This window comes from Anopheles ziemanni, chromosome 3 (assembly GCF_943734765.1).
Source record: "Anopheles ziemanni chromosome 3, idAnoZiCoDA_A2_x.2, whole genome shotgun sequence".
Classification (NCBI taxonomy): Eukaryota; Metazoa; Arthropoda; class Insecta; order Diptera; family Culicidae; genus Anopheles; species Anopheles ziemanni.
Window position 1 is genome coordinate 75,244,268 of NC_080706.1, and position 26,122 is coordinate 75,270,389.

General features: G+C 41.0%; 1 protein-coding gene across 1 annotated transcript in view; it reads left to right on the forward strand.

The window, feature by feature from the left end:
• Positions 1 to 767: 767 nt before the first annotated feature.
• LOC131289186 (receptor-type guanylate cyclase Gyc76C-like) overlaps positions 768 to 26,122 on the forward strand; it is a 50,175-nt gene continuing 24,820 nt past the window's right edge. The window contains exon 1 of the mRNA XM_058318395.1: positions 768 to 846. The gene's annotated coding sequence lies outside the window, so the exon portion shown is untranslated. The remainder of the gene's footprint in view (positions 847 to 26,122) is intronic.

The following is a 26,122-nucleotide window of genomic DNA, read 5'->3' on the forward strand; positions in this document are numbered from 1 at the left end:
GGTGAAGTGGGTGGTGCAAGAAATCGGAAGAGTTGTTTCGCGGAGTGGCGTTAACTAATTTTTAAACTGGTGTCGCAGAGTGTTCGAAAAGGTGAAATAATACGAATACCCCCCTGTGTGTGTATTGTGTCGTGTTTGAAAAAGTGAAAACATCATTGTCTCGTAAAATGATACGTGTGTGTGTTCGATTCTAGATATACCAGAATTTAAATAAAAAGAATAGTGTGGAAAAACAACCGTTCGCCTGTTGGTTACAGTGTCGTGCAAAAGAAGTGCAATTTTTTGTTCGCCAAAAAATAAAGAATAGGTCATTCAAATCTAATTACTGCACACTTTTTCAAGAAGCAAATTGAACGTAAAATTTAAGTAAAACGACCGTTACACACCAAATTATGCAAAACCCCTTTCGCGTTGGGTGTTTAAATTTGAAAAATTAAAAGAAAGAAAAAAGAAACAACGACTCGCTTGGAAGAGAGACCTCCTGCTGATCGAACGTCTCCCGCTGCTGATGCCGAGTTGGCAAACGGTTCGGTGCGAAACCACAGCAAACCAGCCTCGCCAACCGCTTATCGGCTCCCGCAAGGAGTTCGGCGAAAAGTAGAAAACAAGAGGAAGGAAGAAAAAAACAGGACCGAAAACAAAACGGTCCGGGTGGAGTGTGAAGTGTAGCAGTCGGAAAGAAAAGTGTTTGCCGGGAGCAGCAGATACCGTGGTGTTGGGGTTTTCCCTCCCCCTATCGCCGTTTGTTTTCTCAACCAACGACCCAACGACGGCGGTGACGGCCACTACGATTTCACGTTCAAGGCGAACCGCGAAACTATTCTAAGTTCGGCCTTCGAACACATGGTAAGTATACCCCCGTTTGGGAAGTAGATCTCTGCTGCTGCGAGGGAGGGAGGGAGAGACACAGGATATTTTTAACTCGTGCAGCAGCATTTAACACTACGATCTTTGACACGCGCGGGGAACGGTGGTCTGTTTATATTTTTGCGGCGGCACGGTACTGTTTGGCAAAGTTTGTGCGCTGCCGTGTACTCGACACGACGTGCAATGGGTTTTTGCCCGATCGACCAGCTCGTGTGTGCGATTATTTGTATTTACGCCGTCGTTCGTTTGAAATAGTTTTACTACCTTGCAGGAGATGGTTGCCTTGTGTTGTGGTCCGGGCAAACCGTTGGGACAATTAAAATGGTTTATTTTTACCTGGCGTACAGTTTTATCGTTCAATGAAGAATGAAGATCCCTACGTCAGAAATCAACGGACATTTTGTACTACATTTTAAATGTTTTTCAAATATTTTGTTGTTTTTCAAGATAATTTAATTCTTGAATATGGTGTTAAATAATGCATAATGATATTTTTATTTTTATGTTAGTTGTTCTATCTTTTGTGATTATTCAGAGTTACTTGAATATGGTAGTAAATTATGCATAATTCTATTATTCTATTTGTATTTTAGTTGTCCTATCTTCTGTTATTGCTCAGAAAATTATAAACACATTTTCTCATCTTGTATTAAATCAACTCGATGCTTATCTAAAGTACTAATTTTTGTATTGTATTGAATGTAAAAGGTATTTTGTTTGAAAGGTAAACTACCTTCAATGAAGCCCAAGAACCCTATTCGTCTGATATGTATTTTTGCAATACGATCATTTTCATACCTGCCAGCAACAGAATTGATTGTTGATTTTCTGATGAAACGGATGGCCATCATCAAACAACAGCGTGTTGGTCGTTGCTCTGGCGTCGCTTTTTTGGTGTGCAGTGGTGATGGTGTTCCCTTTGGTGTTTATTTCAAGCGTTACGAAGAGGTCAACATTGAAAATACACTTCCTCTCTATTTTCATTCTCTAGCACACGTTGATGCAACAGGGAAAACCTGCTGAACTTTGGGGACCAATTTGATTCTACATAGGAAAAAATAACTAGGATTCGCCTTCCCTGCTACCTTCGCGTCGTTTGAACTATCATACCAGGAACAGATTTTATTGGTATAGCACTGTAGTTTGTGGACGGGGCTCGTTACGTTTTGATAGCGGCTTTTGATTCTCAGTGTTGCGTTGGTTTCGTTGCGAAAGGGGGAGGTTTTACTCTCTCAATTCCATTCTTTTCAACAATGGAGCCGCCCGGTACTTTGTAAATCGTTTCCATGGTGTCCCCCCTTGCCGAGCGGGTCGGTTTTATGTAACTGCAAACTTTTGGTCAGCCATTTTCGAGTGCCCGCTTGGTTACGCATTGTTTGGTTGATTTGAATGGTTTTTCAAAAAAGTCATTTATTTCAACCCGGAAAAAGATTCCGCTTTTGTTGCGGGTGTGCTGCCCAATATTGGGATTCTGCTTTCAGCATAACATTGTGGCTCTTAAGAATACGTTTCTATAGCTCACTTTTAATAAATACCTGCACTTCGATTGTTTTTACATAAATTTAATGAGAAATAAAAATTCCGATGTATTTTATTTATGTTTAAAAATGATTGTTTGTTATAAAGAGGAACTGAATCCCCTTGGAAAAAACAATGAGGTACCAGGGCAAGGAAAATGTAATACCCTCTGTTCGATAACGAAAAGTCGTACCGGTTTAAAGCTGTGCATCGTAGATGCGATTTGTTGTTCCGGTGATTGAAGCTTATTATTTGTCTGCCTGTTGAAGTGTACGTCCTACTCCGGAAGCTACTCGTCCAAGCCTGTTGCTGCCGGCAGCCGGAAAACGACTCCAGCAGGTCACTGGATGCTAAAAATACCTTCCCTAGGGATGGTCTGTGGAGGTGGAAGGTGAAAATTAAATCACACAAACAAAAGTGGGAAAGGCAACCGACCTATGGGCATGTTTTTTTTCTTCTCTCCTTCAAAGCCATTAGTGCAGTGATTTGTGCAGCGAGGCGTGTAAAGGACAACCTTGGACCGGAATGAAATTAAACATGGCTACAGACAACTTCTCCCCGGGGCAAGGAAAGAACACGGCGTTGCAAGTGATTTTCACACTTTTCCTTACCGCTCGTGGCGTTGGTGGGTTCGCTGTACTCTCTCTCCGCTTAGCGGAAGGAAACCTCTTCAAAGCGTGCCTGAAATTCCTTCCCGGTTTTGCTCCCCCACAGCTTAGGGGGTAAAGTTATGCTCAAAGTAAAGTTTTTACGGCTTCTGCTCCTTCGTGCGCCGTTTGCAGACGGTTTCAAAGACGTCAAATGAGAAACAGTATGAAAGGAAGAGTAGACTGCAGAATAGTTTCACTGTTGAACGATACAGAATCTCGTGCTGAAAGCTTCACATGAACTTCTGTCGGCTCGGTCGGGAAAACTCCCTGGGGCTTGATGGGTGCGTGTTCGAGTTTTTTTTGACTCAAACCCTCTCGTCGCGGTAAATGTATCCGGCAAGTCTCAAGGTAAGCTATTTGAAAAATGGCTCACGTGTGCCGAACATCTTAGTTCAAACATGCGACGTGGCCACACGTTCGTGGGGAAATTCACCGGAAAATGTAGCGGAAAATGTCTACAGCCGTGTCGCCGGGTGCGGCTGTATGCCGATGGTTCGGCACAACATTGGCCGAGATAATGTTTTCTCATGACACACAAAAGGGAGAAAATGCTTGGCAGTGATTGTCAATAAAGTTGTCTCTGCAGATAGGAAGGCATGTTTCACACTTTCCTAGAATAAAATTACGTTTTGTTTGAGGCCAACTTTTGGTTTTGAAACATCATAACTTGAACTCTATGATGAGTTTATTTGATTTTATTTAAATTTGTTTTGATGAACAGAAGTTGTACGTTTATCGGAATTGTACATACATTGTTTGTACGTGCTGACTTGACTGTGATGACTTTGTTTGTTTGGTTTGGTTAACCGTTTTTGACTTCTGTTTTGTATTGTTAAGAAATAATCATTTTACTGTTTACCACTAATTGTTTGCTACTGTGCAATAAAATTAATACATTATTTTTTAGGTTACATATTAGTTTTGTGGTTTTCGAAGGATTTGTTATCACTTGTTTTTATTGTAAATAATGATCACAGATAATTTTTTACCTTGGCTGAGTCTACCTTGTTTAACTGAGACACGTTTACTCTCCTGTAGTGTATTTGTTTTTAAAAACATTAAAGCCAAGCCGTTTCTATTATAGTTTTTACAAAAATTATGTCTGATAACATTTGTTCATAAAACAAATACTAAAAGTTGTTTAAGAACATTTGACAAATAGACTAAGCTTCTTAGGCGATAAATTATTGCAAATACTATAGCCTACTACTATATTAGTGTTGTACTATACGAGTTTCGAGACTAGATCAAGATTACTGTAGCTACAGGTTGGATCACCATAGCTTTTTATGTCTCTTTATTTTGATGATACTCATTACTAAAATGAACCAATTTTGAGGTTAGAATTGCCGGATGCTGTAGATGCACAGATAGAAGTTTTCCTTAAAATTCCAAACAAATAGAGTTACATTTATTAATGTTTTTACATTTAGATTTATTCATGTTTTTACATCCAGTTTTAACTGTGTTTTGTTACAGAATTGAATTCAAACTTCTCATTACGAATTCATTACGAATAATTGTTTTAGTTATCATAAATTCCAATATGGCGCTATGTTTATCTATCAAATCGCTCCATATGAACTAACCCTACGCATTTTTTTTAGTAAAACATTTTTAACCAAATTTTGTTGTGGAATTCATTAAACCAAGCAAATGATTTGTTTTGGTATTTACTATAGCCTACTACCACAAAATTGGACTACTTTGTTAGTGTAAAGGGCTGATGTGGATTATTGCTAACCTCCTTAAATAGGGTGATATTGCGGTCAACGTGCAAACGCATTGCTATTTAGTTGGGCGTAGCGGCTAATTTATTGAGACCATAGATTTATCAACACTGAAATCGGATCAATCCGCAAAACAACGAAAAATCCTCCGCATTTTCGGCCGGCAACAGGCGGATAAAGCAAGCAACAGGTGGCACGTTGGTATGCCCACATTAAATAAACTCGGAAAGGCTTCTAGAAGATACCTGTTGATCCTAGCGCCCGCAACTTTGATACAAATTGGATTATAACAATATTTTCATTTATGAAAACATCGCCGCGGAAACGGGGAGGGGGTTGGAAAGTAAACCGATAAGCACGCGGTAGCGAAATTATTGGCACCGTTTAGACCGAAGGGATTAATTAAGCGAAGATGAGTGAGAGTGGTGGCGGATTATGCTTTTCTGCCGCACACAAACACGTTGAAAGCAGTCCAAACGACCAACACGTCGGCGTTTGGTAACTAACTTTTCGAAGCACCGAGAAGGAACGCATCGTAATATCGTGGGCTTCGCAAAAGGGCGAAAGCTCATCCGTTGTGGAAGAAGGGCAAAAACAGTCGACCCATACACTCACCAACCTAGCGGACTTCCTTCGGGAGGCGTCGTTCGAAATCGAACGATCGAGCACGGTCAACACGGTGTGGCTTCCTGTGCCGCTTTTCTTTGCTCGCCCTTCTGGCCTTTTTCGTTGCTAGTTGGCAAGAAGGCTTGGCGCTGATCGGCGTTGAGCATACAACATAACTGTCAGCCGGTCGGTGGCATAAATTAATGGCTAATTGTTGGTTTTATCGGTCGCCGCTGGCCCCGGTGGGCGTTCGTCCTGTTGCCGAAGGCGTCAACGCCGGCGGGGTCGAAAGCGAAGCCCAACGAAGAAACTGTCAGGATACGGTACAAGTTACGGCAGTCCCGCCCGGAGGCCGTTGTTTCTTGATGATGTTCAAAAAAGGTCCTTCGGGGAGGGAAAAAAAGGAGACGGAACGAGAGAGTGTGGAAGAGAGCGCCAGTGGACGAGTGGGAGAGTGTAAATAAAACATCGCTACACGGTAGAGCATTTTTGCCGACGATCCGGACATAAACAAACACATCTGGCTGCGCGTGTTGATGCTTATACTTTACGTGCCCGGCGCTACTTTCTTTCGTCGGTCGTTCCGTGCCCACTGCTTTCGTCCAATTTTCAGCAATGGGCCAATATTGATTTTCATGTTTTTGCACGCCCCACCCCACGGCTCCCACCTCATTCCCGCTGGCGCACAAGACATCCGGCCGGACAGAATGCTTTTTAACTTGCAGATGAGCGCCATAAATTTACCATACGTCGTCCTGTTTGCCCAAAGCGAGACGCATCAACGAAGGTGGGTGGGAAGTTTTCCTCCGAAAATTCACTCGCTCATACCCGCGAGCCCAACTAGCGTGCAAAAGTTCAATGCAGGATCTCGCACCGTAAGGACGTTTCACTAACGTTCATTAATGAAAATTTTCCCCCATTCCAAATTACGAGAACGTCAATCGCAAGCGTTACTCCAGCCACAAACGGTGCTTCCAGCTTTTGGTAGACCTTTCCATAAACTAACTCATACATCATGAAGAGGTCTCTTCCGGCTGCGACCCTAATTAGAGTTGGGTTAACGCGGGCTAAATTTGGACGAAAACCCCGATGAATGGTGGGATTCCACCGCAATCCCAGAACCAATATCATCTGTATTTGACCTGGCTGTGAACGTGAACTTTAAGGTAATTGTAAAGGTCGAAACTGAATTGATTGAATTATTCATCGCGAAGGATCGCGGGGGAAAACGGTCGATTTGGAATATAGTACCTGTCTTATCTACATTAGTAATGATTTACATATTCATTTACTATGGGACTTGACTATCAAATCAATGAACATATATCACAAGTACAAGTTTTGCCCTGTATGGCCAGAATGCATGATAAGAAAGTTTTAATGAGATGTGAAATTTCAAATGATAATAATGAATTGCAAGGAGCAAAAGAAGGAATGTTTATTTTTACTGTTATTTATACATTTTAACTCGTTGACTACCATATCGTAGCTGTCATTAGTTTTAAAAAGTTTGTGTCCCATAAATCGACGAAAATGCAACATAAAAATTATAGTTTTATGTAATACCAATTCTTTGGAAAGCTAAAATTTGGCTTAGCATTCAAAAACCGTCTGTTTAATGAATGTTTTAAACAAATTTGATTAAAAAAGATTGTACGAAAAAAGGGTGTAAAAACAAAGCTAGTCTAAACGCGTAATATTCTTCTATTTGTAAACTATGTTTATTTAATGTATTTAAACAATGTTTGAAACTTTCATTGCACAACGGTTTTATTTTTCGATTCTTAAGGTTTTGTACAAAAATGTTAGATTAGTTCTAATTTTCAAAAATATTTACTTGATACGTTTAGGAACAGGCAATGCTGATTAGGTCAGACTTTCTCTTCGCGTAGTCATAGAACTCAGAAAACTGAAATTAACACGTTGACTGCTAAGTGTTTTTAGAACAAGTGTTTAGCACAATCCTTTTCGATAAAATTTGGTTATAACATTTATCAAACCGACCGTTTTCAAAGGCGAAGCAAAGATTTGGGTACCCAAGTAACTTATTTTTAACATTACTATAGTTTGTATGTGGCATTTTCATTTATTTATGGGTCAAACATTTTTTAGTACTAAAAACTGCTGTCACCCACTTTTCGGTGACATGGCAGTCAATGTGGTAAAGTAAATTAACAACTTCAAAATCATGTTGTTTATTGTTGTGCAAACGTTTATTGAAGTTTCACACAAAATGAATAAAACGATCGTAAAAGGGAAACAAAAATGTGGGTTTGATCATTAAAAACATTCGTAAAACTCAACTTGTATTTTTGGCTTTTTTACAGAAAACATTTATACATAGTAACTAAAATTGTTGCAATGAACTGAAACTTTTACGATCATATTCATTAATAGAAGAAGAAACATTTGAAGTTGCAAATTGCAAAAGAATTGTATTCGGGACTGTTCAAATTTTAAATATGCCGGAAATAATTTCAGCACATGCCAATCGTCTGGAAATGATATTTGGTAACAACACCAAAATGCGATGGTAACATATTTTAAATGTCTTCATACTTTTCGCTCCCTCCCGCCTTGTGTTTATTCATCTAATCGGCGCAAAGTTGTCTGGCAGTCGGGCAGGGAAAAAGTCCTTCACCGTGCACAGACGGACAACGGGCCGCTTCGACTACGTCGTTAGCAAAGTACTATCAGCACGTGATAGCGCGATGTTCCATCTCGTGGCGTGAAGCTGACGCGTTGCACATCATCCTCGCACATCCGCTTATCGGTCGTGTGGCTGCTTCCGTATGTGGTGGGGTGGGTGGGTGCCTTTGTGAAATATGTATTCATAACTCGCCTTTTTTGATGTTCGTTTCATTTCCGCGCATCGTAAACCGGTAAGTTTTTGATGGGTAAAAAATAAATGCGTCCAGGAGGAAAAAAAATCATATTACCAAAATTTCCAACTGCGATGTTCCCAAATGAGGGAAACCACCCCCTCCCCCCTCTCTCCCCATCACTCTCTAATCCCACTGGCCTCATTTTCGTTCCCCCCACCCATACCCGGGGGAGGGCAGCATGGAGCCCCGGTCCGGTGTTTGGTGGTTTGTTCCCCGAATGTGATAATTTATCGTGATGGACGAGGGTAAATATTTAATTAACTCATTCGACAGGCGCGCGGACCGGCGGAGATAAATATCTCTAAAAGCTCCGGCGCACTCGTTTCCGTCGGCTGCGAATTGGTTATTGCGTCGCGCCGGTGTCGAACTGGTGTAGTTTTTCAGCTATAGGGACGATTTGCTTCCCTTTCACGTGCTTGGGTTTATTGGCTTCCTCATTTGAGGCAAAAGTTGCGCAGTCGATCGTCTATGGAAAACTGGAACTACCTTTCCTTTGTAGTCACACTGTTGCAGAGTGGAAAATCTGACCGTCCTATTTCCATGTGCACTACCTTGGGTGTGTGTTACTGTTGTTTCCCTTGGTTAGCTTGACCAACCTGTTGCCAACAATGATGGTTGGTTGGTTGCGGCCGGTAAACTGTATCCATACGATAAGTGGCAGCTCAATTAGTAACCGCGATAGTAATGGAAAATATGGGACCGGCAGAATTGAAAGGGGTTAGATGAAACGAAATGCTGTTGCTCGGTAGTAACGCCAGGTAGGTAGTAGCAGTAATCTGCGATGTAGAACTTTTTTCTCAAAAAAAGAGCAAACGCATCAAAGGAAAGGACGGGCCTGTGTACTCGGTTGGATTGTATTTGAATTGAGTTGCTTTGGTTTATTTGCCTTCTTTGGATGTATCTGATGAAAAAACTAAATGGCTGATTCTGTTTTATGGAAAAGAACCTCAAATGGCCACATGTTTGTCTCATAGCTTTAGTTGCTGAACTTAGGAAATAAGGAATCGAAAAAATGATAGATGAAAACTTCAACATACTCGAGAATGGAAGCATGTTTTATACATCAAAAAGACATTGGAATGAATGAAGAGAAACGATATCTCTTTTTAGGGATTTGAACTCATGACTTTCGATGCTTTTGACACGCATCTGCCATGTCTATCTTTTTCAAACAGCCAGCTTTCATATGTTCTAAATAGTGTGTTCCCATAAATATATTAAAATGCAACATCAAATCTATACAACTGACAAAAAATAATTCTTTGGGAAGGTTAGTATTTGCTTGGTGTCCTAAAACCATTGATTTCACAAGTTCTATGGACAAAATTTGTCAAAAATTATTGTACTAAAAAAGTGTTCTAAAAACTCTTGGTAGTCAAAGGGTTAGAGTGAATTTGTGATATGAAAAACACAAAATTAGTTATTAACACGTTGACTGCCAAGCGTTTTTAGTACACTTATTTAGATTAGTCTTTTTTAATATAATTTGTTTGTAACATTTATTAAATCAACGATAGCATCTCAAAGAGTTGATATAAAATATTACTATAGTTTTTATGTGCATTTTCAATTATTTATGGGTCAAAAACTTTTTAGAACTGAGTTTTGCTGTCACCCACTTTTGGGTGACATGGCAGTAAACGTGTTAGTATCCACAGAGTGATGAATTCTTCATTTTCATTCAAATCTGACCCAATCTACGGTCGGTTCCACTAAACTTTATATCTAAAGCAGGTGGATATGTCTCTAAGGCACCATGTTTTGTAATAGCTCATCAGCTTATGTTTATAAGTTACGCATATGAGTTTGTCTTTAACTTATCAGCTTTTGTCTGATGCTGTAAATTAGAAACCATTTAATTTTTTAATGATTTTGCCTTATTTCCTTTTTGTAGGAAGCGTTATAATTGATTTTTTAGTAAAAACAATAATCTATATTTGCATTAATTCCAAGTAAGTCTGGTGTCAGTGCTTTGTCGTACGATATTTTATCGGATGTCAGATCCGCCAATGTTGCTTTATTTTTTCAAAATTCTATTCTAAAAGCTAAACAAATTATTTTATGTTTGCTGGATGCCTCGATTCCCGATTTAGAAAATCCAACTTTTTTGACAGATAAAATCGCACGCCAGCCTGCAGCTGTCAAAGAACCACACATTTTTGCCTGTCAAAACATGACGCGGTAAAGCATTGACACCAGCCTAATCAAAATTTTAGATAGGGACAAAGTTGAAATTAGAAGACAAAACTGAACGTGCATTTGCACGCTAAACAAAAACTGATGAGTTAGAGATGCGAGAACTCAGATGCGTTATAGATTTCAACCATGGGTTTGAGGCAAAGATAGGTGGCAACGACTTGGAATCCTTGTATGGGATTCGAATCAGCTAAGAGTTACTAATGCTATCAGTGTTGATTCAAATCATTTAAATCTTTGGTAGGATTCTATTCACTCAAACGTTTTCACTCCGTTCAGTACGCACATCACTAGTTGGGATGGAAAAGTTTCGAGCCACGAAGCGCCACTACCCGAGCCAAGGGGTTGAGCAGTTCATTTTCCCACTCTTCCCAAATCTGTCGCCCGTTGAACATACGGTTGGTTTTTCGCACTGGAGCGCGGCTACTAAAGAGCTGTTGGCGATTACTCATCGCCCGCCGTGTCGTGTGCGGCCCTTTCCGGCTTCGCCGCACTTCCAAAACCTCAACCACCTAATGAGGCTTTCCGTTTGGACCGGCGCACACGAGGGCCCGGGCACGGGTCCGGCGCGGTCTGCATGGCACAAAATGCAGACGAATGCATCCAGAAATTAATCGCCCACCGCGCGCAAACCCGTTGGCGGTTTCCCGGTTCGTCGAGCCAACCGTGGGGAGGCAGTGGAACAGGCGAGAGAGAGAAGAAGAGGGTTAGGATGGGTGGAGGATATATAGCCGCTCGGAACAACCCGGGCTCTCGGGATGGAGACCACCTTGGACTCGGCTGCCGGTTCCGCCAAACAGGTTAGACTGGCCAAACGACTCTAAAGCCCGAACCGTCAAGAAACCCGAACCCCCGGCCCTGTCCCGGCAGGAGCACCCCGGGCGAGGGAGGGGTGGAGGGAGAAGGCGGGAAGTGTTTCAGGTACGTCCGGGGTGACGCGATACCGGCGACACTCTCGGTCGAGATGTCATCTGCCTTGGTGGGAGCCTGTGCATCTCCGTCGTCCGAGGCTGAGGTCAATGAAACTGCTGTGCAACTGCTGCAACGGTAGTGGTTTCCAACTTGTACTTGACTGTGATGATGCTTTTTTCTCGAATAAACTTCACGAAAGCTTTAAAGTGCTCTCTTCATTTGTGCAGTTTCCCATTGGAGGTATTGGACATTGGGAATTAAAGTTTATTTGAGTTTAGTTGACTTGTTTGGTTTAGTGCATAAACAAAAGTCATCTAATTAAGTTTAATTTAAGGACTTTTAGCGCTCCCCATTCGAAAACAGCTTGATTTCTACAGATATATTTTAAAGTCTTTCAATTGTTGTAGAAAATGTTACATCCACATACACCTCGAGCTATGCAACTAAGCACATTATCAAGGTGTAAAATTTCGGAAAACGTTATCTACATCTCATGAGTCTTTCTCCCACCTGAACGTATCAATTTAAATAACAATGTACAGTTTTTAAATTATTTTATCAGATTTCTATATCAAACTTTCTGCTGCACTTTGGGGCGAGCAAACTTTTAGTCGGAAGTTGGACGAATTAATTTTAATTCCAGTTTTCTCTTTTTATTCTTAACCTCTTTAGTTATTTCTTTTATTTTATTATCTTTTTAGTTAAAGTGATAATGTTTCACTGATCATAGAAAATTTTAAATTGCACCAGAGCTAAACTTAATTTGTATTGATTCTAAATGATAGCAATTTTATTATTGACCCGCGCTTGGCAACATAGGAAAACATGACGCTCCCGGTGAGATTGTTTTCATACTTGGGAGGAAAGAGTTTACGCTAGCAAATACTCTTCCCCGGGCCTTTCTGCAAGCATCGAGCGACTGCAGGGTGGCTTTAATTAATTAGAATTATGCAGAATTTATGGCTCCGGCTTCGTTTCAAGATGTTGTGCAAATAGATGTTTCTCTTCTTTATTGGCCGACTCTGGAAGATGCGGATAAGAAACTGCCTCGGATGGCCTAGCTTTACGCCCTTCTACTACCTTCATTCTGCTCCCACTAATGCGGTGCAGTTTCCGGTGATAATGTGGCGGAGATTATGAAGACATAAATAGATTTAGAGAAAAAAAAGGGGTTAGTACATCTGGTCGATTACGCCCGGCGTGAGTTAGAGGTTAGGGGCGATGTTTGCAGGGAATGTTTGATTTTAGTTTTTTCGCTTCTGCTCGGAAAGATAACACCGGACCGCCGGCTCGCCCGGCCCGATGACAGCATCAGGAGAGGAGAAATCTCGTTTACGTTTCTTTTTTTATTCAGCTTTAAAAAAAGGAAACCTGTGGTTCAGCTAGTTTCCGACAGCTGTCGTCCTTTCGCAGGATACGTTCTCACATTGCGTTATGCTTTATGCTTTCCTACCCGTTCAGTAGTGGACTAGTGGAAGCGCCCGCCCGGAGGCTAGACTACCGAGAGCACCGGAAAACAAGGGTCGAGAGGAGCAAAAAAGTTTTCTTCTCCTGCAGGCCAGCATGACAAGTGTGTCTCCCGCTGTTCAACCCCCCCATTCATTTTCATGGCCACATGATGCATTAATGCACTGCATGCTGTCAGCTGCAGCGGAGTGGTAATGTGTTTGCGGACATCTCGGCGTTGGGAATTTTTCTTTCTCTTTTGCTCTGTTTTTGTGTTTTGTTTTACTGTTGCTCTCCCGCACGGTCAAGGAAGTCCGACCAACTGGAGCGGCGTAGAGCGTAAAGGCAATCAGATCGGGACAGCGTGTTTGGGGTTATACTTGTTGCTGGCACACGCTCGGAATGCAAAAGAAAATATTTTTTTTTTGCTCCCTTGCGAACTGAAACGGAAACATAACATGTGTCGTACAGCAACGAAGCAGCGTTTTTCCCATGATGAGAGTTTTGTGTTATGTCCGATTTATGAACGTGGGAATGGTTTCGAATCGAAATCAAACAGAGATTTTGTTGTTTTATTTATCGATTTGTTGTTCATCGAAAAAATTGTGCATTGGGTGTTATGTTTTTAACGTGAGACGCACTGCCAATTTTAAACAAACGTAAACTTCGTTGGCAGATTGTTCTCATCTAAGTTAAAAATGACGAGCAGATGAACACAAATGCAATAACTGTTATTTTTCGCTATAAACTAGCTTGTGCTATCATCAGCAAAACATAAAACAATCGACATATATTAATATTGGTCTTGCAGAAAACAAATGTTGCGTGCAAATTTTATCAGTAGCGTAACAATACTGATTACTATAACAATAATGTTTTGTAATTTTCATATATTTTGTTCATTATTATGTTTTGTTTTGAGTTAATTCCAAAGGATTATTAAGCGAGGTGTACAGGACCGTCGAAGAACTATAGGAAATCATTTAAACTGTTTGTACTGAATATGTGCCGAATATGTACTGAGTATTATATAAGCTGTGCTCTTTTCTTTCGATTTGGAATTGTTTTTCATATTTCTTTTTTCTTGCATATGCATGCTAAACCGATTTTTTAAAATGTTTGTTGATCGTTTCATCGATTATTTGACACGTTGCGTACCAAGCGTTTTAGCACAATTTTTAGTACAATTTTTTAAATTACAATTTGTTTATAAAATTTCTTAAACCGATTGTTTCCGAAGGCCAAGCAAAAACTTGGCTACCCAAAAAAAATTATATAAAATACAATATTTTTTTATTGCATTTTCATTTATTTTTGGGTCAACAACTTTTTAGAACTAGAACTGCTGTCACCCATATTTGGGTGGCGCGGTACGGAACGTGTTAATTAAGGCTCAGCTCAGAAAACTAATATTTAACGACGAGGTGATTCCGGTATTTTAATGAATTTTCAGTTTTACTTTCTACAATTGTCTGAAAACGAACCATAAAATCACAAAAGCATGATTTTTCGTTAGGAAAGAATTAAGATTGGTGTATTGGCCAGTTTGAAAATAAAATAAAAGGAATCCCTGCCCTAGAAGTAAATCGGTCAACATTTTCCACAGGTCGGTACTTGATCGAATGTCTGTTGCTTCCGTGTCATCCGTATTCCACCCACGGAACGACGGACCAGGCCGTCGTAAAGTAAAACCAATCGCATCCATCATCCACGATGACGGCGTGCGACGGTTTTTTTTTCTCTGCGCGATGAAGAAATTGAAGTGAATCGAGATCGAACTGTATCTCTCGCTTCTTCCCCCATCAGCCCGGCGTTGGCGTACGATTTCCGGTTGGGTGTCTCTTTTTCTACAGTTCGCCCGGTATTCCGTTGTGCTTCTCTTCGTCCTTCCAGCTGACCGAACGACCGATCAGAAGATGACGGCGCTGGGTGACCATGAAATATCTGTGGCAGCCCCGGCCCCGATCGATCATCGACAGAACATGCTTCTGCAGCTACTTTGAGCGACTTTTCTTTCTCTCGCTTGTTCTTCCTCTTTCGATCTTATCATCATCCCTCGAGTTCACCGTTCATGCTGACTGTGGCACACCTCGGCGAGGCCGGAATCGTGAATCAATTAATTTTGACTAAAACCAGCGGGGCAAGCAGCACAAGATATCGTCCACCCTTCGCAGGGACGTGCTTATTCGCCGGGAGAATCAAGACATCGCTGACAATGTTGCAAAATTGCCCACTTTGCTACCCCGCAGCAACAGCCGGGGAAACAGGGTGGTCTTTGTGACGGAAAGCGCGGATGCAAAGGACACATAGCTGCGGAAGGGGAAAGCTGGTTTCGACAAACGTTCCGACGGCGTTTAACATTACGGTTCCCCGGGGTCTGGCCGCGACCGGAGCTCCAGGGCCCGGCCTGGGCCGCGCTAGATGCTGATCGGTTTGAACTTGACCACCTATTGGCGGGGAGTCGTATCGATCGAGCGTTGTAAATGAAGTTGGAAGTGTTACGTTGATAAGTTCCTTAGGTGAAACCTGTAGCCTTATGGAACAAGAAAGGAAAGGAAATGTGTTCTCACTCGATACATTTAAGATATTTGATTTTTAGAAGAAATCAGTTGAAACTCATTCAAATGAAAAAAAAACTTTGTTCATATAAAATACCGTTTTCTCGCGAGTTTAACCTATTTTTCTGTAATAAAGATTTCAGGTAGAAATCTTCATAATTTTTTTATTGAGTGCAGAAGTTTGGTTAATTTAAACTTGAAAACAAAACGTCGTTTACAATTCCTATTGTTGGAAATGCAACGTGAGTGAGAAAAACAAAGGAATTCTTTAAGAATTTCGCTAGTGGAATAAACTAAAAAATTAGTCCTTTATTTGTATTGGATTTTTTCACACTGAGTCTGCCACGTCTGTGGCCCCCCTTTATATCCTTTTGCCCGTGAGTTCCACGGGCAAAATAATCCGTTGGTACTCAGCCCGTTACGTTAAGCTGCTATCGTTACAGGGTTTCTACAAACCATCTGTAACACCACTTTTTATACAACCGTTACACTTACAACAGTTGAGAATATACATTTCATTAATTTATTGACAACTCTGTTAACTCATTGGCAATTGTGACGTATAACGCCCGTCAAAGTGATTTTGCAGACTTTGTAAAACATACACAAGGTTAAATTATTCATTTATTTTATAATATTTTGTTCAATGGCACCATATAAAGCATGTCTTTACACATTTTGTCACAAGTTTTTGCCAAATTGTCTTTCGTGTTATGAGTTGTCTAGTTTTCTGTTTTTGTTATTGAACATATCTAAAGACATTCTTTTCGTTTTATATTCTTTTGCTTTTGCATTTGCTTCCCGCGAGCAATGCTTGTCATTGCTTAAACTTTTCAATGCGGCTCAAACCAATAGGTTCAGCAGAAGGCAATCGCACACATCCCGCGGGGGCTAGTTGATGGTCCGTCGATTATGCTCATGCATAAATTAATGCGTCGCCGATTCCGCTTCGTTTCATCCTCCCGCTCGCGGCTCCTCGACCTGCGATAAGAGACTATGTAGACCGTTCGACGTGGCAAAAAAAAAAGAAAACAGGACAGCAAGAGCCGGAAAGAAGGATGCAAAACGCTGGAGCGAAGCAGAATTGACGAGCTTATTGTAATGGGATCTAAAGGGCAGGACTGGTTTTAATTCGCCCGGACCACCGCTGGTTGCACTTTTCCACCACCTGCCTCCAACGGGCGGAAGGGGAAAAGGACTTCAACGTGTAAAGCCATCGACCGGGCGGAAGAAGTCAAGTGTGGTCCTGTTTGCGGTAGTAGAGAAACCAATAAAAAAAGAAAATCTACGGCGCTGGGAATTTCCCGGGTAAAGTTGTGACCATTGGGGTAGGGTCAGAAGGAGGAAAATGTAGAGGGTGGTATTTTCACAGTTATTACTTAATTAATGAAACCGACCATCGCCTCTATGGCACTCAGCAGTACCGTAGGTTTATGCACTCTAAAACCGGAACATTATATTCTATCAGTCTTTCAACGATGAATTTGAATTTCGTTTTTCAACCTCAACCTTCAAAAATGGGTGTTTGTTATAGAACAAAGTTTAGACATGTGGAAAAATGTATCATGCGAACAAACCTGGAACGAATGAACTTCCTTCACAAAGATTGATCAGAAATATAAAAAAGAAACTAATCGCACCAACCGTCGGGAAACGGAAGCAGAAATCCCGCTTTTTCAGAAAGAAGCGGTCAAATTGAAATCCATCAACCTTCGCAACCAAGGATGCAACTCTGCTCGTCGAGCTTAATGAATTCTATTCAAATTGAAGAGTGATCACGGTCTTTGGCCGCCCGTGGAGTAGGAATCCCAGCTTTACACTTTGCCTGCATCCCTTTTTGGATCAGAGTCCTGATGGCGCGTTTAGTGTGTGAAAGAAAAATGCACACGATTTTGAAACTTTAAAAAAATTTTGCTACTTTTTCACAAAATAAATCTTTTGTGAAACTCCAAAATAAGCTAAATTTCTCAATCATTGTTCTTTTTTATTTATTTTATGAATTTTTACGGATGTGCCTTATTTTTGACCATAACTGTACCAACCTTACGAAAACGGCGCACGAACGGTGTTCGTACGGTTGATCCGGGAGGAGTAATAACTTCTCTCTGATTACTAACCGATGCGCATTCGCAGGGTGAATTGAAAAAGTTACAGAATTGCCATTTCAACCATCTTCCAGAACGTACAGGATGGAAGTATAAGATTGGTTTCTGCAATCTGTTCGGAGAGCATGTTGGATAACCGTCCGCATCATCCAGCTGGAACATACCTGTTCCGACAGCAATAATATATTTTTCTTAAGCAATATACAATAAATATCATGCATCGCGAAACGTTTCGAGTAACGCTTGCAATGTGCCTTCATATTGGTGATTATATTGCGCAACTGTCGCATTCACAAAGTGGTTCAATTTGCCTGCCAATGTTTTAGGGACTGTCCACCATTTCCACGAACGAATGTGTATGGTAGAAGCAGGGTCAAATTCGGTTTCTAGTAGAGGATAAATATGAATTCTAATAACTTTTACATCTGCATACCGTGCATCAATTCAGTTACAATCATTCATGTGCAGAGACACATTTCAAGCCTCAACGTGCAACAGGTTTCCGTCCGTGAGCTGCCGAATCGGTTCCGCTGGACTTCCGATTCTATCGAGGCGAACGAACGAATGACGTTGAATGTGGAACGGAATGAAATGCGTACGCGATTCTTACAGTGCGTCTCCCAAAAGATCGACGCGATACATTACTGGTTTTTGTATAATTATGATTTTTGGGTTGTTTATTAGGATAAGATATGAAGATCAACTTTTGGAAGCTTTCGGAAAATACAGGATCATCAAATGACTTGGAAAAAATTTCCTTGACGATGCGAGGAGTTTTCCTTCTTAACACGTTGACTGCCATGTCACCCAGAAGTGGGTGACAGCAGTAATCAGTAATCAGCAACCTTGGCCTGACGGTGAATTGCGCTCAAAAAGGCTTGGCAGTCAACGTGTTAAAAAGTTGTTGACCCATAAATAAATGGAAAAGCAACATTAAATTATAGTAACATCGAAAACAAGTTCTTTGGGGAGATAAATCTTTGGTTGGCTTTTTAAAAACGTCGATTTAATAAATGTTATAAACAAATTTAAGTAAAAATGATTGTATTAAAAAAATGTGGTAAAAACGCTTGGCAGTCAATATGTTAAACCCGATTTCAACTTTCAGTTATTGTTGATTTGCAAACGCTTTCTGAAACTCAGAACCTTGTATTGCGTTATATTATTAATATTCTGTCATATCTAATTTAATTAGATTACATTTTAGTGAGTTTGAGTTAAATTGCAGCGTAATGTGACGAAATCGAGTTTAGAACTTTTTAGTCCAGTGCAACAAAGATGGGTGTAAGCTACCAATCGATAAAAGTTGCCATCATTTATTTTCACGTTTCAAACCTACAACAATCAGTTAACAATTTTTTTTCATGTAGAAACTATTGCATCCGATTTGTAGTTTTGTTTATTCCTTGGGATCATATTTGACTTTATTTGTGTCTTTTTTTATAAATAGAGGTACAGTACGATCATTTTTCCATCATATTAAACAAGCGCTTATTAATAGCCAGAGAGATATTAAAAGTCATTTGTTTTAAAGCATAAAAATGCTCCTTTTATATGGGAATTTGACAATTGACAATGTCTTGACTACATAATAATTTATAGAGAGTGTACTTGCAGATGTAATTTTTATAAAACTTGATTAAAAACCTCAACTTGTTTTTTTAATGTTGTTTAAAACAAAACAAAAAAATCCAAAAAATCTTTTTCGCATCTTTTGAAGTGCAGACAAAAAATGTCACCCTCTGTACAGCAACAGGTCGCTTTCCGCAACGGTGTTTACGTTCGCCCGAGGAGAGGTACAGTGGCGATGCAAATTTGATCCATCGATCGAATCGAATGTTCCCCTTCCCGTGGGAGGAGGGCGCAATTTATTTTTCACTATAGCCCCGCATCCCTCCCCACCCCAAGACCGTCTCCCATCATGCGATACCGAAATCTCCGGTGACTTCCGTTGGATCGAGAGTGTTTCATTGATTAATTTGCGCTCATCATCAGGTTTCGGTAGACGAGACCCGATGGCCGGGCGTCGATGCCGGCGGTCGTGTATCGGGTCGTATCATCCGCTGATTGATCGAGCTGAGTTGCCGTCAACGTCCGCTTTAACCACCCGGACGAAGGCTTGAGTGATTTTATTTGTCGATGGTTCGGTTCGGTTTCCTTTCCCTCCACTCGGTCATTCCGGGGAGAGTTCGAATTCTTCTCGGCAAACGGTTGACGAGTTCCTTCCGTACCCGGGGGGACAATTAGTATCAGCTAGAAGCTGCCCGGCTCAATTTAGCAGCTCGTCTCGACGGACAATTTAATTTTGAATACTCCTCTCCCCCGATTGTGCCAGCGGTTTTCTATCCCTCGCAATGGAAGCTGGTTGCCCTGATTGCTTCGCAATCGGTATCGTTTGATGTTCGGGTCAAACCCGTGGATGTTCAGCATGCATTTGGAGCAATCAAAGAAGGGTCAATTTAATGGCGTACAGCATGAACCTGGATCGAGAGATGTTGCGTCCGTCAGTTATTAACGGCTTGAAAAGAGTACATGCAATTTGCTTCTGGCACGACCAATAACGACAAAGCTCTAGGCTCCGGATACCAACCGATAAATGTTTGATTTGTTGACACCAATCAAATAATTTCAGTTAGGGACCATGTTTGAACTAGGATATTTTAGAAGTGAAGCATTCGGGTTCTTCCACGCGCTTTTTAATTAAATTCATTAGCTAACACCTTGTCTGCCAAAGACTTACATAATGGGTAAGATTCAAATGCCATATTAAGTAATATATTATTATGTAATATTTAACCCCCTGAAGCTAATACACTATTGCACTAATATAGTGGTAAGTTGTGGTAAATATACACATTAATACTTAGGAAAGCTTAGTCTATTTGTTATTTATTTAAAAGTCTTGTTTCGTAAACCATTTTATCAAAAATGAGTTTACTAAAACATGTTCTAAAAAAGCTTGACAGACAAAGTGTTAACACTTAGTAGGTTGTAGTAGGTTGTAGTAGTTGTTAGCCTTAGGAAAGTTCTGTCTATTTTTTACTAGTTCAAAAACATTTATCAGCATTTGTTTTCTAATCAAGTTTTTTCAAAGGTGCAACTAAAAGAATTGTACTAAAAAAATGTTTCAAAACGCTTGAAAGACTTGAAAGTGTTTACACGATGCTGTTGTAATTTGCTTCTTATACTACTTGAAGTATGACCGTATCTTTATATGCCCCATTGCGAAATGAGTAATACAATCGGTAACAAACAAACAAAAGCGTAGCGAGGGGTGATATCTGCATCTTTCTGGAATTGAACGATGAGAAACGAAAAACAGTTGAACAAATTAGCTGAAATTGAAACAACATCAGCTTCCCTTCAACTCTGAAGGAAATTGCTGCCGGTTCAATCAATCACGTCATGTCACTCGCACAGTAGGGGTTTCAAACCGGTTCTCAGATCAGTTGAAATGAAAAGTTGGTTTGGTTATGTTTTGATGCATCATGTATTCACTATTGGTTGTTGCTGAGCCCTCTACAATAGACAATTTAGGTTTTCTACTATTGTTTCTTGGGTTTCTACATCGTTTTGGTAATCTCTGTTTTTCCAAAATAATTTCTAAACCGGTTTACCCTTTATCAAATCTTTATTAACATCTCTTTAACACAGTTAGTTTTATTGATTGTTAGCAGGTTGACTGCAAATAAGTAATATGAGTAATAAACGTAATCGTATTCTAAAATAAACTGATCTTTCCGCTTCAACCGGCGACAAGCAAGAACCTGATCTATCACACCCCGGTCGGGTACGATGCAGCCATATGCACTCACTGCATCCCAGCGACTCATTCAATAACGGTGCACTGACGGCGCTGGGAGTGAGCGAGAACGGCGTCGAACTAAAAGAAAGGAATATAAAACTAGAAGTCTTATTCAGCGATCGTCGTCGTCGCCGTTGTGGTCGTTTTCCAGCAAAAAACGATCGTATGGTGCGACGTTCGGAATCCGTGCCTTCGACCGGCTCGCAGCCCGCCAGTCCAAGGCCAGTTATTTATACGATATCGTCGGTCTAAAAATAGCCTCACTTTTAATAAATTATCTTCTTTTCTCGTCCCTTCCCACCACCGGTCTGCCTCCCCCGTACCAGAGCTCGTTCTACCACCTCGCCCTTCGCGTTCCTCCACCAGACTCCAGCTTTTCCAGTTGAGTAGAGTCGCGTCGGCAAAGGGTGAAGAAGGGGGAGGGGCGACATGGCGTGTCCACTTGGTAGAAATGGAGCTGGTGCTGCTGCTAACGGAAGCCAGTTCTGCTTCTTTTCTCTACGTTCTGTTCGAGGAGTATTAGAGAACGTCAACTGCGCACAGTGAAACCGAAAGAGCTAGACGAGAAATTGAGAAATCGTTTTCCTCAGATATTGGATCATAATAATTGGTGGCTTGAATTGATGGTGCTAAAATAAATGGTTAACCTTAGGTGGTATGGTTTCATCCTCTTTTTTGGGAACCATTCCGTCATCGATGCGAATTACAAAAAGCCATATTGCGCATCTTAAGTTCGGTCGAAAATTAACCAAAAGTAAACTGTAACTGTGCGCTTCTCGGTTAGAGCGAACAATGCACAACTGTCGTATGTACAATTCTTTCCCGCAGGAGAAAACCAAACCTTTTCCCTCCGTGGTATCATGTTCCGAAAATAGAGCCGGCAAGGGTTCGCAAAAGCAAAAAGCAAACCAAATTAAACGCCGTTGCGCTGAAACAGTACGAAAAGATAAGAATTTGATATTTCCTTGCACTTTCCGTCGGATATGTGCTTATCGGTACTTCTGTTTACGCCCATCTGTTTATTTATAGCAAGCCCCAAGGTACCGTTTCGTGTGGAATTAAAAATAAACATGGCTGTTTGCGTACATTCACCGCCGGAAAGGGGGGGGGGGAGGAAAAAAACGTTGTTTGATAACGGAAGCATTGAATATTGTGAGCAATGGTAGTTTTGAACGGGTTCGTTCTTAGTTTCCTGTGGGAAAATTGAAGTACAATTGCATGGGGTGTTTTCGTTGGTCGCATCAAACATTTTCCCAAGCAAGATTGCTTCAGTTCAGTTTACGAATCGACCGGCGAAAGCGAAGAAAATGTCACACCGTGGACGTGCAGCGATGCCCCTTTTGGTCGCCATCGATAGAGCACACTCGATCACACACACACGCGCATGAATCCATCGGAAAGAATGAAAACAACTCATCAAAGTGTTCCGCGGTCCACGTGCGAAGCGAATTCCCTCGCGAACGCGGATGCCAAACGAGAGATCGCTCGATCGATTCCCCGGAGCCCTTCGAGGGCCACATTCCAGGGGCGTCTGTGTGTGTGTGTGTGTGTGTGTGTGTGCGTAATCATTTCTGTGAAGGACCGGAGAGGGTGAAAAATGAAACTGAAGTGTGTGGGGCTCTTGACGATCGTTAACTTGTTACGGACGTCGATGAGATTTAACCGGCAAAACAGGGAAAAATATATATATGTGCGTGTGTGTGTGACAGTTAGAGTAAGGAGAGAAGATATAGCGCAGACAAAAGTCGTCGTAGTCGTCGATCTCGTTCCATCCATCAGACCGGTTGATCAGCCAGTCACGACCCGCGGTTTCGGTGGGCTATTTTTAGAACCAGAAGGAACAATATTTATTTATTTATTTACTGATACACTGTCTGTGGCCGAGCCCTTGCGCGCCCTCCCGTACACCCCTCGTCCCGAGCCGGAGGTTGCATTGCCGAGGAGGGGAACCGTGGCTTACGCATCCTCCATCCATCCATGACTGTCCGGCGCGCAAAGGCAGCTTTTCCTGTTTTTTTTTTTCCATTTCAGTCCCCCCGAGTCAGTCCGCCGATGATTAACATTACGATGGGAATAATGTTTTTGTTGGGCACCGCTTTGGTATGCGTGCGACGTACACATGTGAGCGCTGGTTTTTGTTTGGTTGCTTCGTCAATTTAATGCAAACCATGTGTCAAACGTTTTCTAGGACACGCCCGTGTCCAGGCAGCTTAGTTGGAATGAAGGTTGAAATAGGGGAGAATAAATCAAACGGCTTCGACACGAAAGTAGTGCACCGTCTGTGATGCAAACAGGATGATTTCAAAAGATGCTTTTCGCCTAGCACTGATTTTGCGCTTGGGAAAGTAGAATAAAAGAAAGATATTTGTTGATGTAAAGTATCTAAACACAAATTGTTTTACTTACACTTACTTTAAAGTGGATCTAAACGATAAAATAAAAGCCAAAACAACGCAAAAGCTGGCTAAGAAAGTAATTTATAAAAACCTACTGTGGGTTTCAGGGGCTTATGAGATTCTGTACTATTTGTAAGAGAGAAAAATCAAACACAGGATCAGAATCGATGTAGAGATTATTTTAATTTCTCACTGGGTTTATCAAATGAAAATTTCAATTGAAGTACAAAATAAACGAGTTGTTTAACAAACACTTACTTTAAAATGGACCTAAAAGATAAAATAAAAGCCAAAACAATGCAAAAGCTGGCTAAGAAAGTAATTTATAAAAACCTACTGTGGGCTTCAGGGGCTTATGAGATTCTGTATTATTTGTAAGAGAGAAAAATCAAACACAGGATCAGAATCGATGTAGAGATTATTTTAATTTCTCACTGGGTTTATCAAATGAAAATTTCAACTGAAGTACAAAATAAACGAGTTGTTTAACAAACACTTACTTTAAAATGGACCTAAAAGATAAAATAAAAGCCAAAACAATGCAAAAGCTGGCTAAGAAAGTAATTTATAAAAACCTACTGTGGGTTTCAGGGGCTTATGAGATTCTGTACTATTTGTAAGAGAGAAAAATCAAACACAGGATCAGAATCGATGTAGAGATTATTTTCATTTCTCGCTTGGTTTATCAAATGGAAATTTCAATTGAACTACAAAACAAACGAGTTGTTTTACAAACGCTTACTTTAAAGTGGACCTAAAAGATAAAATAAAAGCCAACGCAACACAAAAGCTGACTAAGCAAATAATTTTCTATTTCTTGCTGGGTTTATTGAATAACAATTTCAATTGAAGTACAAAACAAACCACGGGTTGGGGAAGCTAGAAAAAAGGTTGAAAACAATTCACTAATTCATTAGAGTCACGTATAATTTTCTCATTGAATGAAGCCTGGCATAAACATATTTTCGAATTTATGTAAAGAGCCTGTAAATGGAGTATTTAATTAGAAAGTGAGTTACATTTAATGCAATAAAAAAACTCCTACACAATTGGAGGACATTAAACACGTAATATAATGAAAAATTGATCAATCGTTGTGGCAATAACACTTAAATACAGAAAATTCACCAACAAAATTGAACCATTTCAAACACAGTTTATTGAACGTTTTTGTAAACAAACACGAAACGTTAGATGCATAACCTGTGTAGTGAAATCGAAACAGTTTTACCTCAAATGAGAGCAGACGTGCGGAGAAAACGTCACAATACTGACCGGCTGAAGGTAAATGGTGGCGGCTTCGTCGAAGACGTGCCTGGCTCCCCGATCATCTGTTCGGGGCGAGAAGTAACACACAAACAAGCCTGTTGAAAGAAGAGATAAAGGTAAAGGCGTGCAGGATGTGGAAAGTGCGATGTGCTGTGGATTAGCATAAATTCCACTCCGAACAAAACAACAAACTCCAACCGTTTGACAATCGGCTGAAAGAAACTGGTCGAATCGTTCGGCAAGATGGACTGTCTTGTTGTAATAGGCAAATAATTGCAGTTTCGGTACACGGAAACCATTTTCCACTCCGACCTGGCCAAACACCGACATTAGCTAATTACCTTCCGGGAGAGCACCGCCGGGTGAGTGACGTAACGAAACTGCGCGCGTTCTGCGCCCGAGCAAAGCGCAGCCGTTGACGTCAACGTTCAGATTAAAAGGCAATGGCGGACGCGAAAACCTCCCTCAAAATATGGTGTAAGCGATCGCCAGATGCCATTAGGAAGCGCGGATTTGGACTCTCGTTCGCGCGGTGATGGGGGTTAATTATAAAATTGGGTGGAAAAACACATTCAGAAGAATCTGCCGGAGAACGAAGAGAAAGCAGAGACAGTATATGAAACAACCGAACGGAAGTTAAACACTGAAAGATTTGATCAATTTAACAGATTGATACACGGTTATTATAAAGATATTTACGCGGTGATACAATATTTATCTTCTTTTAGTTTTTTCTTGAGATTATTCCATAGCTTGTTAATCCAAAACCTGATTCATTTTGTCAGTAAACGCTTTTACTACTTTGTGCTACAACTTATGCAAGAACTCACGCACTCCTTTGACTCCAACCTACGCACAGCATCAGATATCGCTTCCCTTAGGTTTCAATCGTAAGCGAAAAGTAAAAATTCCCCCCAACAAAGAGTAACACATCCAACACGCCCCAAAAAGGGTGAAGACTGTCAACGCAAAGCAAAGGGAGAACAAACGAATGGGTTTCGGTTGGGGCGCGTTCATGGCGGAGGGATGGTTATTTTTAAAAATCCGGTTTCATCTGTTTGCGCGTTTTCGCCTCACGTCACGATGTTATCGTCACTGTCCGCCGCCGCCGTCGTCGTCGTTGCCTTTCTTCCCGTCTGACCATCGGAAAGGACCCTTGCCGGACGCCTTCCTTCTCAT